Below are 15836 nucleotides of genomic sequence, written 5' to 3'. Positions count from 1 at the left end.
CACTCAGCAGCCCTGCTGAGCTGTTGTTCTGGGCCAGGCCCTAGATCTGAAAGTGAGCAAGAGGACCCAGGCCTGCAGTCAGGTAGCCTCATGTCGGGCTGGAAAGACACGTGTTGACTCCAGCTGGGATGAGAAGTGTGGGGAGGGGAGAAAGAAGGGAAAGAAGGGAAGGGTCCTAAGCATGGGCAGCCGCCTCCCTGGCCTAGGCTCCGCTCTCCTTTCGTGGGGCCTGTCGGCTCCCAGCTTCAGCTCAAGCTGCTTCCTTGGCCACAGTGCACCCCTTCCCTGCAACTTGCCCACCTCCTCCCCAGCGAGAGCTCCCCTAGACGCCCTCCTTTCCTTCACACCCTACCCCTGGCTAGGACAGGTGGCTCTGCCAGGCCCACACTCCATCTCCCTCCTTCTCAGGACAGTCAGCTGCGTCCAGCACGGATGCTCCGCCAGTTGAGTGTGAAGTCGCTCTGTTGAGGGTGGGAGAAGCGGCTGCTCCAGGGGCTTGATTTCTGGGACGGTTGAGCCGGTAGACTCCGCTCCCAGACCTGTCCTCTGCCCAAGGAGACCCTGCTTTCTGCGCCCCACTCTCAGGCACGTCCTGACCAGTGTCCATCTGCTCAAGTCCTCCACGGTCATCCCTGGCCACAGTCCGGAATCCAGAACCTATACTGAGAAGCCTATGTTCTCTGGCTCTCCCAGACCTGGCTGTGTGTCCCAAGCCAGGCACTAACCCTCTCTGGGCCTCGTGTTCTCTCCAGCTAAGGGGATGAGGAATCAGGCCATTTTTTTTTTTTTTTTTTGTTTTTACCCAGAGTGTCCCAGAGTGGGATCTGCTCAAAGTAACAGCTGTGTTTTTGTTACTGGTGGTCGGGGGGATGGCTTAGGAAACCCTTCCCAAACTCCACCCCTGGCCTAGATTCCCAGTGGCCAGCCAGATGGGAGAGGCCATGAACTGATCTGCAAGCATTGATAGAACCAATCTGGGGCCAAGCCCCATTGTGAGCAGACAGCACCTGGCCTAGCGCCTGGCCCATGAGATGTGTCCAAAAATTAACTGTGGAGAGAAGCAAGGGATGGAGTCATGAGCGCGTACGTGGCTGGTGTGTCCCTGGCCCCCAGGAGGTTTTCGTCTCACTGGGACACGTTGGGTTTCTGACTCCAGCTCTGCTGCTGACCGCTCCTGGCCTTCCTGTTTGTCCCTCAGTAACATGGGGAGCTCTGTGACCTTGAAGCTCATTTCCTGCTGGGATATTAATACCACCACTAATAATAACAGTAGCCATCGAGGCAGGAGCAAGCATGCTAATATTAGCTGCACCTGTTGAGGGCCCAGCACCTGCCAGGCCCCCACATGTGTTCTGATGTCAGTCCTCACGAGCCCTCCCCTGCGCCGTGAGCTGGACTCACCATCACCATGTTGACAACGAGGGGATGGATGCTGTGTACTTGCCCGGGGTTTCATGTCTAGGCTAGAACTCCGGCTATTTTGGTTGGGTTCTGAGGGTGGCAAAGAACAGAGGTACTCAGCTGACCTCCAGTAAGGGAGGGCTGAATGAAGGAAACTCGTGGGGACCTGGGGTGAGCCAGTTCTCTGGGCTGCAGGCAGGGCTGGACCATGGTGTGGAGCAGCTGGGGCCAGGGGGTATCGTGCAACAGCGAACCCCCTGGGGCTTTGGTGCTGGCATCACCCCTCTTAGATATTACTGAGGACACTAAAGAATTCTTGTTTATGGGGTTACATCTATTGATATTTACTGTGTTCTAAAAGAACACTGAGAAACCAAAAATATTTATTCTTGAAGAACAATAAGAATAAATCATAACCTATTAATCATTAGCGTATTTTTCAGGACAAATAACTACTTTTTAAACTGAAAACACTGGAGACTGTTGCCACTGCTCTTGTGGGTCTCTTTAACCGTTCACTTAGGAGAAGATGGTTGGGTTTTCATGTCATCTGTTGAAGCCGCTGGAAAATTCTGCTGTATGTTTGCAAAAGAAAGAAAGTAAAAAAGGCAAATAACACCTTCTCACCTTGCAGAAACTCCGAAAGCACTGGTGTCTTAGGTTGTTCCTGATATGACCCTTGCGTGGACTCTTCAACCTGACATATGCTGCAGGAACTCAGCCATCAGCGGAAGGCTGGACATCAGGTCTGAGAGCTCAGTCACCCTGGGAGTTGGCAGCTGGAGCGCTGGGAACTGGGAGAGTGAATGGGGCCGAGAGCAGCTTCCTGGAGGAAACAGAAGGCGAGTGGAGCCACGGCAGACGGGTGTCTTTGCAGAGGCAGAGGGGAGAGGAGTTTTTGGGGAGGGGAGTTTTCTGGGCCCTGGGGAATGACTGGGCACATCTTCAAAGTGAGATGGAGAGGCATAGGGCCAAGGCTGGCTGAGACCTCAAGGGCCCCGAGCTCTGGGAAGATGCTTGCTCCCACCCGGTGTAACCCAGGGTAAAGTTTACTTTCCACGTGGTGCTAAGCTTCCTTGTATGTTGACATTAAATTAGCCCCTTTCCAGTTTCTGGGTTGCACACTTGGTTAAGTGCGCAGAGCACAACGTATCTCAATTTGGGGCGCCCTGTTGTGTTAGTGCTGGCACTGCGGGCTTGCTCTGCGTCGTGGGTCACGTGGACACTCATGAGTAGATGCTGAGCACGGTGGATGGGCGATGGGGGACTTAGAAGGACCTGCCAGGGCTCCCAGAGCACCCAGGGGTCCCGGGCACCTACTGCTGAAGGGGGTCTGAGTGGCCTGGCCTGGAATTTGTGGAAACAGGGCAGAGGTAGGGAGCCCTGGCTCAGCCTGGAATTCCCAAATCTGGGAACAGTCACCCTCATAGCTACTAATCTTTCCACTTCCTTGTGAGGTGGTGGACCCTGCCAGGCAGAGGGAAGGGCGGCCTGGAAGGAAAGATTCCGACCCAGAAGAGAGCAGGAGAAAGTGGGGCTTGGTTAGGGCAGAGGTCTTGGGGCCATGTGATGGTCTGGGGAACCCCAGCTCTGAACCCCAGCTCTGCCACTTCCTCCGGGCCACAGTTTTTTCATCTGTGAAGTAGGGATGAGATCGTCCGGCTCCCGTGGTTGGGTGGAGGTGACCTGAGAAGGTGAAAGTGAAATGAGATCAATGGGATGAAGCAGCCGATACAAAGAACTGGGCCAGTTCCATGAGGCGTGAGCTTCCTTTCACTTCTGTTCATGCTGTAGACCAGATCCTGGTTCATAGGAATTGCTTGGTACATATCTGTTGAATGAAAGAGTTTAATAAACGAACACATCAGTGGCTCAGTTAATGCCAGTTCTCTCCCTAGGTGAGGCTAGCCAACCGCCTCTGGCAGGGAAACTAAGACCCAGAGAGGGGAAGGGTCTTGTCTACAGTGGCGCAGCAAGTTACGCCTGAGCAGAGCCCGGGATGAAGGCTTTGTTGCCATCAGCTCTGGCCAGGAAGCGTGTCTGGGGGAAGGGGTGGGCCCTTCTCTGCGGCAGACACTTGTGCCTGTGTACGTCTGGGAAGCCAGGACACTCAGGTCCCTTCTTTCCAGAGTTCTTCCCTCCTGCTGGAAGGCCTGTCATGGGCGGCTATTCTGTGTGGCCCCTGCACACCTCACCTAGTTCATGGATTTTTGTGCAGCCTGAACTGCTTGCAGGGAGGTATTCTCATTCGGGGTATAAGCCCTGTCTGAAACGAAGCCATCACAGCTTTGAAGAGAGCCCGGGTGCTGCTCCAAGCATGGGGTGGAGATGGGAGCTGAAGATTTGAAGAGGTGGGAGGCGGGAGTAGTGGCACGTTGTCCTTCGCATCCAAGGGCTGAGAGGGGAACCTTCCTCCTCCCTCCTGCATGAGAGTCCCAGGCCAGGGACCCCACCCTGGCCACGGGCTTGTCAGTCAAAGGGTGCTGAGGTCAGTGGCTCTGCTCTGTTACGGCACTTCTCTCTCAGGCTGTGGCCTGAGGAGCAGCAGCAACAGTGTCAGCCGGGGGCTGGCTAGAAACGCAGACTCCGGACCCCATCCCAGACCTATAGCCTCCAAATCAAATAGAGGTGGCACCCAGAAATCTGCATTTTACAAAACCTCCTCAGTTGCTAATGAACGTTTAAAAATGACTGCTTTACACTGTTTCTCAACAAACATATGACATTTAGCAAGTACAGGATTAAAAGAGGATGGGTGTTTCTTGGTTAGACTTAGGAACCTATTGAAACTGTCTGGCTGTCTGTCTGTAGGTCCATCCGTCCATCTGTCCTTCTTTATTTGGCAGACACTTCCACCCTGCCTCCTCCAGCTTATCATGAGGAGCTGAGGAGGTGGGCTTCCACTGGCTTGAGGTTCCAGGTGGTCAAGTTCTTCTGCAGGGCAGTCATTTGTTTGAATCTGAGCCTAACGAAGCCACCCTAGGATAAAGCGTACAGGAAGGAAAGGGGAGGAAATGACTTTCACTTGGTATCTATTGTGTGCTCGGCCTTTTCCCCTTCCAATCTCCCTTCCCACTGGGAAGCATTATTCTCATTTTACAGAGAAGGAAACTGAGGCTCAAAGAGGTGGACAAGACTAAGGCTGCAGAACCTGAGGTGTGATAGAGTCAGAACGTGAACCCAGTTCCTCTTGCCCCCAGAAGCTGTGCCCTTTCTTCTGTTCCGCATTGCCGGAAACTTGGGGGACCTGAGGATCAACAGATAGAAGCTGAAGGGTAGTCTGATTTGAGGTGTGCTTCTAACCATCTGTACTGTCTGCAGGTTAGCAGGCTGTGAGGCAGTGAGCTCCCTGTCGCTGGAAGTGTGCAAGCAGAGATCAGGAAATCCCAGGGCCATGGGTGTGGTCATATACGTATACAGGGCAGGACTGAGAACAGGGATCTTTGAGGCCTTCTGCCCTTCTTGATGGGCCTGCTCAGGCCTGCTCCGGGGTCAGTGTCCCCGTGGTTGGAGGCTCTGCTGCCAGCTGCTCATTATCTGTGGCTCCTCCAAGAGGATCCTGCCAGCTCCCAAACAGGAAATGTGTCAAGAAAGCTGTAATTAGAGCCGGGAGCCACAGGCCCGAGAGGTGCCTGCTGCAGCTTCAAGTGCAGACATGCTGTCCTGGTGAAGTCCCTGGGCAAGAACCCAGTGAGTCAGGCCCTCAGATCCTCTCCTTGCATGCGGCAGCCATGCCCCACCCCATTCTCCCTGGAAGAGAACCAGCATTCCCTGGGCGCCTACTGGGTGTCTGGGTTTCACATATGTTCTCTCTTCTGTTCCTCCCCAGAAACCTGGAAGAGAGGAAGATTTTATCATAATGCAGTGAGGAGCCCGAGGGCCTGAGAGGTCATATGACTCACTCAAGGTCATCCTACCAAGGCAGAGATGTGATGAAGCCCTGCCCTTGTGAGTACCTGGTCTAACCTTGTCATCATCCTGAGAGAGGCTTTGAGTCAAACGTGGGGTGCAAGAGGCCAGCAGCACAGGAGAGGAGGCCTAGGTGGGCCTGACTGGGTCCTGGGTCTGCCCTGACTGCATGTGACTTTCTTTAGCTTCTGTGAATCTGCCGCGGAGGCTTAGATTCCTGCTGTGTTCTCCTATCCGGCTGCTGGGCCACTCATAGCCATCGTGGTGGTTTAAAAGCATGACCACAAATTCTTCAGCCCATTTCTATGGAGAAATAACCTCTAGGGAGAAATAACCCTCTGTAGCCTGGGCAGATCTGTGACTGCTGCACCCCACAGAGAGTGGCAGCGGTGATGCTAAGTCATACCATATGACTTTCCTTTTGCTCACTGGAACACTTTTTCCTGGAGCCCTGAGCCATCGCATAGGAAGTAAGAAGAATCACTAGCCTGAGGCTGCCATCTTGTGAGGAAGCCCAAGCTACATGGATGGTCTGTGTCTGGACTCCCTGTCCTCGCTGAGCCCAGCCATCCTAGCCTCTCCAGCTGTTTGAGTTTTTCCAGCTGAGGCCTCAGATATCATGGAGCAGAGACAAATCACCCCTGCTATGTGCTGTCTGAACCCCTGGCCCATAGAATCTCAGGATAAGTTGTTTCATGCCACTGTTTTTGGCTGATTTGTTATGCAGCCATAGATAACCAGCACAGCTATGCAGCTGGGATGTACCATATGGTCATCCCAGAGGTCCCACTCAGACCATCTTTCCCTCATGGCCCCTGGGAAGCTGGCTGGGCTCACACTCTCCATGCAAAACATTGCTCCAAGGAAAGGGTATGGGACTGGGATGAGGGGTGAGGGGGACTCTGTATCTCCTAGGGGTTACATCTGCTCAGCGTCCTCTGCCCACTTCTTTCTCAGAAATAAGCTCCCAAATCCAGATCTGCCTCAGGCCCTCGCATGTGTGATTAAGAGTCCTGATCCCTGCTTCACTGCTTCTTAGCTCTGAGATCTTGGGCAAGCTACTTAACTCAGTTTCTTTAGTCTATTAGACGGGGGTGATCAATGTGTACGTCAGAGCAGTGCTGGGCACATAGCAAGCACTCTGATGGATGTGGCCCCTTCCGTCCATGAAGTTGCCCTCTCCCCGGCCCCCTGTGCATCTCCGTGCACACAGGGCTTTACAGTTTACAAGGTGCCTTCCAGTTCCCCTGGTAGGCTGTGGGCAGGTCAGTATCATCACCACTGAAGAGATGAGGAAACGGCAGATCTCAGATTGGGCTCATGTTCATGGCCTCAGATTTGCGCTATTTCTCCAACTCTTGCTGAGCTTCTTCTGGAATCTTCCATTGTGTCTGATCTCCTTCTTACTTCCACTCTCTACTGCCTCTGGAATTCTGGTGTCTCAGCCTATGTGACTTTGGATGATCTCCGCTTTCTGGGTCTCAATTTCCCCCTCCATGAGATGAGGGAGTTGGGCTAGCTGATGTCCAAGGGTGCTTTCCACTCTAAGACAGTCGAGCTGTTTTTCGCATCTCAGGGTGGCTTGGTCACGGGATTGCCTGGCGCTCCTCTGCACGCTGTGTCTGGCCTGGCTGTGAACAGATGAAGAGGGCCTCACACCCCAGTTCCTGGGTGACAGAGCCAAGCTCTGAGAATCAGGGAAGGAGCACCCCCACCCCATCCCAGGAGTTGGAGGGACCCAGAGGACACTGAGGCATACTGCTCCCAGCTCGGCCATACTTGCAGTTCTGTCTGAGACAGGTCCTTGCAGTAGCCAGGTGAAGGACCCAACCCAGCCAGGCTTGGCCTTGGGGCCACTGCTGAGGCCATTCCCAGTGGACTCTCTGGGCAGTTATGGGTTCTTCAGCATCCTGACTTCTTGTGGTACAACCACTGCAACTTCACCTTCCAGGCATTTCCCAGGCCCACCTCAGGCCTCACCTCCTCCAGGCAGTCTTCCCTGATGTGAAACATTAGGTCTTTTCTCTGTCCTCCTGTGGTGACTTGGGCTTCCCATCAGGACCCCTGTTGAACTGTGATCTGTAGCTACCTGTTTACTTACAGATTCTCTTCCAAGACCTTGAGTTACCGGAGGCCAGGGTCCCTGTCGGTCCTGCTCTTTTCTTTTTCTCCAATGCCCCACACAAGGCTGGCACTACTTAGGGGCTCAGTAAATATAGCTTGCATGAATGAATTTTAGATAAATCAACAAAGAGCAACAATCCTATTAGCAGTAAATAGCAGTAATTTTCTCTGCTTAAACTATCCCAGCCTCATCTACCTGTGCCTTAAGCCTGGCCAGGAGAGGATGACTTCCATAGAACATTATTTTGGTTCCTGCGGGATTCCTTCTCTTTGTATGATGTCACTCCCCAGAAAACGTCTCCATAAAGTTTGTTTTGTGTCTATTCTGAGAATTTTATAATGAAGACTGCCAGGAAAAATTCTTGCTTTACTCAGAGGCAGTTAACGATTTTCCTAAATATCAGGCTTTATTTATGTACTTATATTTTATTTCATGGATGTTGTGTAATTGATCAGGTTTCTCCTTTTGCACTTGCTACCAGGAAGCTCAGATCAAAAATCTGGATCCTTTGAAATAATGTTAGGAACTTAGTCATCTTCATTTCTGAACTACTCAGATTCGCGTCTCATCTAATGTCCTTTCCTCTGTACTTCAGAGACTTTGCCTGTGTACTTTCCTATCAGTTCCTAATTTCTGTCTCATTATAAGATTTTAGTTATCCTTATAAATTCCATATGGGTTTGTGTATGCTTTAAATCATTTTTCTCGGGACAAGGTAAGATATAAGCAAGTGCATACACATAGTACTTCTGAGCACATTCTTCCCAGGTTGACCCAGGATTTGATTACAGGCTGAAGGATGCTGGCGCTGTCTGCTCTCGGCCATACCGGCCTGTCTCCCTCCAGGCTCCGGCCCCAGAGGCAGCCTGGCCCATGTTCTGTGAGTGTGGCCTGCCAGGCCTCTTACTAGGTGATTTTCCCTGGCAAGAACAGGGCTTCTCCCTGAGCGGCTGGCCTCACTGCCCTGCTGCTGCTTCCTGACCAGCCTCAACTTTGTGGTTCCTCACCCCCGCTTCATGTCCCTTCTGTGATGATGGTTAATACTGCCTCCGATAAACTGACTTGGTTGCCTTCTCAGCTAAGACTCGACCTTGTCCCTTGGATGCAGCCTGATTCCAGTTGCCATGGGCAATCACACTCACCATCAGTCAGGCCAGGGCAACGGACCTCCAGGCTGTGAGAACACACCATGGCCAGCTTGAGTCAGCATCAGGGGTGGCGGAGTAAGAAGATCCATGGGCGGAGGAGCCTGGTAGGCTGCAGTCCATGGGGTCGCTAAGAGTCGGACACGACTGAGCGACTTCACTTTCACTTTTCACTTTGATGCATTGGAGAAGGCAATGGCAACCCACTCCAGTGTTCTTGCCTGGAGAATCCCAGGGACGGGGGAGCCTGGTGGGCGAGCTGCCATCTATGGGGTTGCACAGAGTCGGACACGACTGAAGCGACTTAGCAGCAGCAGCAGCAGCAGGCATAAAGTTAAGTGTTATCATTTTATCTCTGGAGATGGACATCTACCCCCAGAGGTAATGAGGGAAGGTAGTATGAACATGTTTGACAAATGGAGACAACTGTTTGACAACTGTGGTTCCAAAAGATGTGATTGAACCCAAGGTCACACAGGAAATTAAAGGACCAGACGGCTTTGCCTTCCAGCCTGAGGCTGGTTCCTCTTTACTTTCTCCCATTGTCGAAGACCTGACTCTCCAATGGAGATTGGCTGAGGGTCTCCAGTCACTCCCTGGCAAGAAGAACGCTCTGAGGCACACAGTCCTCTGAGAACCCCATGCCCAACCAGAGTCATCAATTGCCAAGAGGGCATAGGGCCCCCGTTTCCTCTGCAGAGTTACGTGGTTATGGAGGTTCAGCCCACGTGATATGACGATCTGCCTGCTGGACATAGACAAGAGGAAGAAGGGGAGGTAGGAGGAGGCGTGAGGGGTGCTGAGGCCTCTGCATCAGGAGGCTTCATTCTGGTCTCTGCTAGAGTTCGGAGCCCGGCCCCTGATCAAGTAAGACCGCCGTGTGTCTTCACTAGAGTCGTGTTTGCTATGCGTTTTACGAGGCTGTGGTGTTCAGAGTGGGCCATTTTGGAAGTAGGGGAGTGGAGGAATTGTCAGTCTCCGTTTGGGCATCAAGAACGGGATGGGCCCTCGTTCTCTAAGGGACCGCAAATGTGTCCCTTGACTCTGGGGGCGTCTGAGTGCTGTCGTCTGTTAAGGGGACCCCGAGCCTTTGCCCACCTCTCTGGCCTGGGTGTTGTGACAACTAAAACCTATTTGTTTTTAGACTGTTTCCCCACCTCACATCTGAGATGCTGTGAGAAACAGCTCCCCAGGGGACTCTGTGTACCTCCTCACCGCCCACTCGTTGCTGGAGGAAACAAAACCCCTCCAGAAAACAAAAGACATCAGTGCATCAGAATGCACCGAGCAGATGATGGTGTTTGAATTGGAAATCAGTGAGGTGGTTTGGTTTCTATTCCGTATCAGAGCTTGATTCATGCAATGCGAATTTGTCAAGGTTTTGTTCAGTCTACAAATATTTGTCGAGTGCCTGCTTCGTGCTCAGCCTCCCCCTGCTCTATGGTGGAGCTGCAGAGGTGATAAACCGCTCTAGGGTGGGGGATGCAGGCAGAGTGGGACCCAGTTCTGAGTCCTGGCTCTGGTTCCTACCTCCTCGGTGACCTTGGGCAAGTCACGTCTCTTCTCTGGGCTTGTCCCTTAGCCACCTTCCTCATAGCATGATTACAAGGATCAAGTGAGGAAATGCAATGCTTTTATTAGCAGGGACTGAAACACCGAGTGTGGTTATTGCTTTATCAGGAGTCATGAGAAGACATGGGCTCTGCTCCCATAGCAGCGTGGTTCGGGAAGCTGTTAGTTATGGTAACGGGAGCTTGGGCTGAGGGGAGTGGACATACGATGCTACACATGTGCAGGGGAGTCAGGGAGATTTGTGGCCTTCATGATGATTTCCTAGCAAGCAGCTGTGAGCCCTGCCAGGGACTGCGGATGGAAGGCATGCGTGGGATTTAGAACAGAACTTCCTCCATTCCTGGGGAGGCGAATCTAGTATATGCCAGCTTTCTTACTCAGATACCACCTTCAAATCTCCTGTGGGCATTTTCAGGACATTTACAACCATGTGCATCTTGGGACAGGGTTCAGGGGAGGGGAAGGGCAGTCGTGGGGTTGGAAGTCTTAGTTGGGCTGGCTGCTATAACAAAGACCACAGACTGGTGACGTAAACAACAAACACTTATTTCTCATGGTTCTTGAGGTTGGAAGGCCAACATCAGGGTGGTGGCTGATTCTGTCTTGTCAGAGCCCACTGGCCGGTTGGCAGATGGTGCCTTCTTGTTCTGGCCTCATATGGCAGAGAGAAAGATCATTTATCTACTGCCTCTTCTTATAAGGGCACTAATTCGATCAAGAGGTCTCCATCCTCATGACCTAATTATCTTTCAAAGGCCTTACCTCCAAATGCCATCACTTGGGGGGTTAGGCCTTTAGCATATGAAGTTTTGGGTATCTTCCCAAGTGGCTCAGTGGTAAAGTGTCTGCCTGCCAAGTAGGAGATGGAGGTTTGATCCCTGGGTCGGGAAACCCCCTGGAGGAGGAAATGGCTACCCACTCCAGTATTCTTGCCTGGAGAATCCCACGGACAGAGGAGCCTTTTGGGCTACGGTCCATGGGGGTCACAAAGAACTGGACACGACTTAAACAGAGATAACAACAGCAACATATGAAGGTTGGAGGGGCACAGACATGCAGTGCGTTCCAGAGGGTTACTTCACTGGAGGCGTTGTGGTACTGGTAGCATTGGTGTGGTAGGGAGGGAGTTCCAGGTGAAGGGAGGGCAAGGGGGTGTGGGTACCTGGTGTGTACAGGGCGCAGCGAGGAGGCTGGTCCCTCCAGACCCGCCACCCCTTCTTTCCCCTGCCAGGCCAGACAGTGCAGAGCTTCTGCTGGCCAAGAACAGAGTGCCCAGGTAGGAGGGGTGAGCTGGTTCTCTGGTAGTATGGGAGGGCCAAGTTGGGGTGGGACAGGGAAGACAGGTGGGAGAGGCAAAAGGCTGTTTAGGCAGCTGGGGCAGTAGTGCAGCTTAGCGGAACTGACAAGAATGAGTTTTCAGATTCTGTCTGGTTGGATCGGTCCTAAACCCCCTGCCCTGCATGTGCCATCCGTGTTGCCGGTTTTTCCCCATTTCCCCTCACATTCTTTTACCCTTCTCCAGCCTATTCTGTGCTCTGGGAGCACGACCCCTATGGACTGAAGGCAAGAATTTACATAACTATCTACCCCAAACATTATGCACTAAACACCCACCATTTGATTATGCTTATTGATTCTGTGCTTACCAGGTGGTGCTAGTGCTAAAGAACCCGTCTGCCAACGCAGGAGACATAAGAGATGGGAGTTTGATCCCTGAGTCAGAAGATCCCCTGGAGGAGGGTATGCCAGTTCACTCCAGTATTCTTGTCTGGAGAATCCCGTTGACAGAGGAGGCTGGTGGGCTGCAGTCCACAGGGTCATAAAGAGCTGAACGCGACGGAAGTGACTTAGCACGCACACACACGCATGCACGTGTTGATTCTATGAGCTGGGAACTGGGATAATGTGCAGGAGGGACTGCTTGACTCTATTCCCACAGTGCCCGGGACCTCAGGCTGGAAGGCTTGAAGGCCGGGAATGGGATCTTCTGAAATCCAAAGGTTTACTCACTATCTGTGTGACAACTGATGCTGACCGTGGCCTGATACCTCCATTGCAATAGTCCGCTGGAACCCCTGTACGTGGCCTCTCCACGCGCCTGCTTGGGCTTGCTCAGGGCAGGGTGGCTCACTTCAAGGCATGAGCATCCCAAAGAGAGACAGGTGGAAGCGTCATCGCTTTTTATGACCTAACAGATATCACAGCGTTTCTTCTGCTGTAATCACACCTGTGGCCAGATTCACAGTGTGTTAAGTCCCCACTAAGAAGAGCGTGTGGGAGGCGAGATACTGAAGCAGCCATTTGGAAACTGGGATCTGCTGCAGGATAAATCAGCAGGAGGTCAGATTCGCTCACTCACTTATTCTCCGGTTCCATCAACAAACATTCCGTGGCTTCCTCCCTGAGGGACTGTGGGTCAGTACTGACTTGTGCGCCTGTTCATTTCAGTTCAGTTCAGTCGCTCAGTCGTGTCCGACTCTTTGCGACCCCGTGAATCGCAGCACATCAGGCCTCCCTGTCCATCACCAGCTCCCGAAATTCACTCAGATTCATATCCATTGAGTCCATGATGCCATCCAGCCACCTCATCCTCTGTCGTCCCCTTCTCCTCCTGCCCCCAATCCCTCCCAGCATCAGAGTCTTTTCCAATGAGTCAACTCTTCGCATGAGGTGGCCAAAGTACTGGAGTTTCAGCTTTAGCATCATTCCTTCCAAAGAAATCCCAGGGCTGATCTCCTTCAGAATGGACTGGTTGGACCTCCTTGCAGTCCAAGGGACCCTCGAGAGCCTTCCCCAACACCACGGTTCTTCCTGTAGCAAACGCCACAGGCCCTGTTGGTCTGCCTTCTCCTCCATGGCAGCTCCTTCACCTCCCCAGGCGATTCTGGAGTCATTCTAGGGGTGGCAGCAGCTCCCACTGGGGTGCTTCGCCAGTCCTTTTGCTTTCCCTTAACCCTGCTCATGCCTATTAAAAAGGCCCTTCGTAAAGATCTCCTCGGTCACCCTCCTGAGTGATCGTTTCGGTCAGAACCGTCACTGGTACCCCGTATGTCACGGGAGGAAGCTGAGGCTCGGGGCGCCTCCCACAGTGAATGTCTGGAGCGGGTTGGCTTTGAACCCTCCTCTCGGGTTTCTGGGTCCTGTGCCCTTTCCCAGGCGCCACTCGCGATGTGCAGTCAAGGGGGGCTCATCCGAGAAGCAGGGCCAGCCAAGCCCTGGAGTTCTGTTCTCGCAGGTCCGCTAGCACCCCGTCATGCCTGCTGGGCTCAACTTGTGCCCTGTGTGGCCACGTTTGCCATGCCCCCAGGCTGGGGGACTCCCTGGGGCCTGCTGGACCCCTAGCCCTCCCTAGGTTAACTAGCAGCAGAGCGCCCTGCAGGGTGAGAGATGTGCCCTCCCGCCTGCTCACAGGCACTGGGGCATCAGGGCCAGGAAGGATATAGCGTCACAGCCGGACACCTAAGCCAGGGAGGTGAAGGGGCTTGCCGGCCGTCACAGAGCGTGCGTTCCCCGCCCAGTGCCGACCCTGCACACCCGCCAGACTAGGTCCCTAGAGTTCTTGAAGAGCTCTCATTTCTCACCAGATGAGTGAGTGATATCTGTGACGTTGACGATGCTGATGAGAGCGGTGACGATGCTGCTGCTGCTGCTGATAATGGTGACGATGATGACGCCGGTGCTGGTGGCGACAAGTTTGCCGAGTATTTCCCATGAGCCGGACACTTGAGCTACATCATGTCATCTCAAATGTCCCCTTTGTAAGGGGACACGACATTTTTGGGACCCCTTGTCTCAGGACGGGTTCAGTGGTTCCCTGGGTGATCTCCTGTCTTGTGGCCGCCTGTGCCCCTGCCCACAGCATCTCTGTGAAGCAGGTCATGATTCGCAGGATGGCACCACACTGCAGGGTGAAGTGACTTGCTCTAGGCTCCACAATTAGTAGGAAGCAGGGCTGGGATTTGAACCAAGCTGTGTCTGACTCCAAGTCCATTATTCATTGTGTCCTTCCCACCCGGGAACGAACAGACTTGAATGGATCAGGCCACTTGCTTCTGGCCACGGTGGTGTGAGGACAGGGACACCCCTTGAGCCCTGGTCTTCTTTCTCGGGGGTGCCTCCATGTGATCCCTTGAACCTACCGGTGTGCCCTCAGGGTGAGGGGCACTCATTGGAAGATGAAGGGCCATTCAGGAAGGTGTCCATTCTTTGAGGACAGGGCTTTTCTGTCTTAATCCACCCCAACTCCCCAGCTCAGAGCCTGGGTACAGCCTAGGGCACTGACCGTGGGGCCGTGTTTGTTGATTGAGTCAGTTAAAGAAAGAATGGATGAGTGAATGAGAGAGCTCTGAGGATGGGTGACCCAGTTAGGAGGCCAATGACTAAAGATTCCAGAGGGCAGAGGACTGCCTTTCACCTGGATGGCTACCTGCTTATTTATTTCCAGGGGGGAAAAAATAAGAATATGAATCTGACAACGAAGCAAGGCTGTGTGCTAATTCTATTCCCAGATCAAATCACAGCACAGGGAATGTGTTATCATCAGCATGATTACCTTGGGGGAACAGAGACAGGGAGTTTTATTAAATGAGACAATCTCGCTAAAAGGAAGCCTTACATTAGACTTTAGGCCTTAAATAATATTAGTGTCAAGAGCCGACAAACATTCTGCATGTGATATTGGGGGGCAAACTGACTCAGAGCGGGTGATTTAGTGGAGGGCTGCTGGACTGAAGTGAGCCGGCAGCGGCAGACGGAACATCTCCTTGGCCCAAGTGGCCACTAGAAAAAGAGGTTCAGGCCCCACTGTTCTTCAGGCCAGTGGGTGCCTCCCTCCTGGTAACATGGCCGTGCCACCCTCCACAGCCCCACAGGGAGAGAGGGTTGTGCATTCCTGTGTAGGCACAATGACCCCAAAACTCAACAGACCCCAAGTGCAGGCCAACAACCATTTCTTAGATCAGACTGCTATTCCCCTCCCTGAAAATGCTGCCCTGGGACATGCCCCTGTCCTCCTACCCTGTCTCTCCTTCCCCGTGTCTCCGTCTTGCATGGAGACCCAGAGTTGGTGCCACTCAGAAGCTCAGAGCAGGGCGCCGTGAAGATCAGGAAGGTCTGGATTCAAATCCTCCTTCACCAACCCTGTGACCTCGGGCACATTACTTCGTTTCTTTGGATGTCAGTGTTCTTGTCTGTGAAATGTGTTAGCCTGTTCTGTTCTCATAGGCTTGTTCTGAGGATTGAATGCGTTAGTCTGTGGGCGGCTCCTAGGACGGTCCCTGGAATATGGGAATTGCCCGGTTCAGGTTCTCGTGATTCCTGCCCCTGCTTCTCCTATGCATCACCCACATGCCCAACCGCAGAAGAGGACTACAGGCTGCTGGAGAGCAAAAGTCTCCAAACCATGGTGGGAAAAGAGCATCCTGTGGAGCCAGAGATCTTCTTCCATCCAGATGATAGATCTGTGTGTTCCCAGAGGTCATCTGGTCCAGCTCCTCCTGTTACATAAGGGGAAACGAAGGATGGAGCTGGGAGCCTCAGATAGGCAGCAAGCTGGCTGCTGTCCTGGGAGCTGACTCGGTCTCGAGAAGACAGTCCTGGGATCTGCCTGGGGCATACAGATTTGCCGATCCGCAGGCCAGTGCACCTGGAATTCAATGCCTACCTCTCCTTTCCCCCTCAACTCT

At 53.0% G+C, this 15836-nt stretch overlaps 1 long non-coding RNA gene across 1 annotated transcript in view; it reads left to right on the top strand.

Moving 5' to 3' along the window:
- Positions 1-1393: 1393 nt before the first annotated feature.
- The window catches only part of LOC132658620 (uncharacterized), a 38100-nt gene continuing 23657 nt past the window's right edge, over positions 1394-15836 (top strand). The window contains exons 1-2 of the long non-coding RNA XR_009598480.1: positions 1394-2147; positions 5231-5349. This is a non-coding gene — a long non-coding RNA (uncharacterized LOC132658620). The remainder of the gene's footprint in view (positions 2148-5230; positions 5350-15836) is intronic.

The sequence above is a fragment of the Ovis aries genome, chromosome 25, assembly GCF_016772045.2.
Source record: "Ovis aries strain OAR_USU_Benz2616 breed Rambouillet chromosome 25, ARS-UI_Ramb_v3.0, whole genome shotgun sequence".
Lineage (NCBI taxonomy): Eukaryota > Metazoa > Chordata > Mammalia > Artiodactyla > Bovidae > Ovis > Ovis aries.
The sequence above is the reverse complement of the archived record's forward strand: the minus strand, read 5'-3'. Positions and strand labels throughout refer to the sequence as shown.